The sequence below is a fragment of the Rutidosis leptorrhynchoides genome, chromosome 8 (genome assembly GCF_046630445.1).
Source record: "Rutidosis leptorrhynchoides isolate AG116_Rl617_1_P2 chromosome 8, CSIRO_AGI_Rlap_v1, whole genome shotgun sequence".
Taxonomy (NCBI): Eukaryota; Viridiplantae; Streptophyta; class Magnoliopsida; order Asterales; family Asteraceae; genus Rutidosis; species Rutidosis leptorrhynchoides.
In genome coordinates this window covers 184394466-184397276 of record NC_092340.1, presented here as the reverse complement: position 1 = coordinate 184397276, position 2811 = coordinate 184394466, and the positions used below count along the sequence as shown (strand labels likewise).

At 41.8% G+C, this 2811-nt stretch overlaps 1 non-coding gene across 1 annotated transcript; it reads left to right on the top strand.

Moving 5' to 3' along the window:
• Nucleotides 1–1060: 1060 nt before the first annotated feature.
• Nucleotides 1061–1166, top strand: LOC139865124 (small nucleolar RNA R71). The gene has a single exon (XR_011764649.1). It is a non-coding gene; the product is annotated as a small nucleolar RNA R71 (small nucleolar RNA).
• The last annotated feature ends 1645 nt before the right edge of the window (nt 1167–2811 follow it).

Sequence of the window (2811 nt, the reverse complement as noted above, 5' to 3'; positions counted from 1 at the left end):
ATCATTGGCTAGTGGTGAAGACTCGTCATCGGAAGTGATCCGTCTGGTGGACGTAGTGTCCAGGAATCTTCCATCAAGTTTGAAGGAATCAAGCTTGGATGGTTCTTCCTGTAGCCTTCCAGGATAGGGTACACGAACTGGAGTTTCAGGTGTCAGCTTTTGAGTATATGTCGATTTGTTCTTGAGCCTAGCTGACCTTCTCCGTGGTTCTTCCTCTAGGATTACGGAATCCATTTGCTTTGCTTCTTCTATGTGGGGATTTTGACTAGTATTACTTGGTAACCTTCCCTGTGGTCGGGTTTCAAGGCGTTGTGATAACTATCCGAGCTGCATCTTCAGACTTTTGAGCAGTGCTAATTGATTTCTCATTAGTATCTCCGTTTGATCTTGCCTAGCTGCAGTTCTCTGATTTAGCTGTTGTTGTCCTTGAATGAACTGAATCAACTGATCATCAGCTCCGAGAGTGGAGTTTGTTGCTTTTATAATCTGGGTGGTAGGGGAATTTTCCTCAGCTGGCGGACCAGTGAGTGGAAGTGGTTGATCGTAGGTCAATTGAGATTGCTGGGCTGGATAAGGTGGATATCGATAGCGAAAAGGCTGGTTGTTTCGTTGAAACTGATTAACCATAGGTTGTTGATTGAATCCGGGATTTGGTGGACGAGTTGGGTATTGAACGTAACAGACTGAACCGTCAGAGTTTTCGCACTCAACTTGATATTCTTCAGTAGGTTGTGGGTTGGTACAATTTACACAAGCCTGAGCTTGGTTGACCTGTTGTGGCTACATCTTCAATTCTCTGAGTTATTTAGCAAGAGATTCCATCTTATCTGTGAGGGATTTGATGGCCTCTGTTTGATTGTTAAGTGTAGAGAGTGGGGCAGATGATGAAGTTGTTTCACCACTGTTCCAGTCATGATGATGCATTGTCATGTTCTCGAGCAATTCCCATGCTTCGTCTGCGGTTTGGTTCATCAGATTCCCTTGAGCTGCTGCATCGATCGTCGTCCTATGATTTACCGTAAGACCATTGTAGAAGGTACATATTTGGGCTGACCGTTCTAGCTGGTGATTAGGGCATTTCTTCATCAGGATTTTGAATCGCTCTCATGCAGTGTAAAGAGATTCATCATAACTTTGTTTGAAGTTAATGATGTCATTCTTAAGCTTGGTTTGTTTAGAAGGAGGGAAATATCTGATTAGGAATTTAGTAGCCATCTCCGTCCATGACGTGATGGAATCTTTTTCCAGTCCTTCGAATCAGGTTTGAGCATGATGAGTGAGAGAATAGGGAAACAAGTATAGCCGGACTATATCTTGTCCTATCCCTGGCTGTTTGTAGGAGTTCGAAAGAGGTATAAATTTATCAAGGTGAGAATTAGGATCCTCATTCGGCAATCCATGAAACTGACAGCTATTCTGGATGAGCTGGATGATGTGATGTTTTAACTTGAACGAGTGTCCTTGAATCTCCAGAAATCTGATCGGTCCTCCACGACCTTCAATCGAGGGATTGGTATTTTCTGCTAAAGTAACGCGTAACGCCATTCGATTTCTGATTCGTACTTCCTTGCATGCTTTAGAGATTATTGCGTCTGGATCAGGTACGAATAACAACGGCCCTGGTCTAGATCGGGTTTGGGTCATACACTGGGTATGCCTTGTTGTTTTTAATTTTTAGCAAATAAACTAAATTTCTAAAGTAATCTAAGGTAATCTAAACTAGTCTAAGGTAGCCTAATCTAAAGTAGTCTCAGTCTAAGGTAATCTAATTTAATTAACTAACTATCCTATGGTTGAATATGTTTTTGGTTCTGGCTACTGATTCCCTGGTATTTCGATAACAGAGCTCCGCACGAACTATTCAACAAACCAAGTGGCCAGGCCGACTACAGAGAGGCAGGATCCTTTTGGTCCCAATATAATTGGTGACTGTTCGGAAAATCCAACAACCAAGTCCGTGTATAATTGTCTTTCTTAGACACCACTAAATGCTTGTGAATAAGTTTGATAAAGAACAGTATTGTCTGATACCAGTTCCCGGCAGTGGCGCCAAAAACTATACTCCCCCTTGATATGGCTGAAACGGACGGTTTTGTTTGTGCGGTGTCGTCAGGCCGCAGCACGTCAGAATCAACCACCAAGGGGTGGGTACTATTTTAAATTTATATTTAGCGGGGCCTAAATCATACTACTCCTTAGTATGAGTAAGGAAGTATGACCTAGAGTCGTATTTTTGAGATATCAGTAGAATCGAACCTATATTTAAGCCTAAGATAGTTAGGAAGGAGTAGTGGTTACTTAATTTTGGGATTTTCTAATTTATAAGACAGATAATGCGATAAAATTTGTAATTTAGATAAGGTTAGAGTGAGTGCATACTATAACTTCATCAATTATTCTGCTGAGATTATGGAATGCTGGCTCATGAATAGGTAGAGGCCTTGTATTTATTACACTGGTCCTAAACGCCCCTGTCATAAGACATGTCACTGGGTACTGCATTAGGCTTGAAGATTCTGAATAGACAGTAACGTCCCTTACCCCCAACGCCCGTGCAGTCTGACTACAGGCATACACGTTCAGACGGCTCATCTAATTGAGCGACTTGGTTGGGTGACGTATTAACATTCCACAATGGTCTAAACTTTCTTAAGCATAATAGAATACATGGCTTACCATATCTGAGAGACGTGATGTGTTTCAATGCTTTCGTTAATGATTGGTTTTAAAAGATAGTTAGGCCCTTAACAAGAGTTCAACCATAAAGAACACCATGGCCAAGTCAAGCTGACTTCCATGAACACGTTCAGT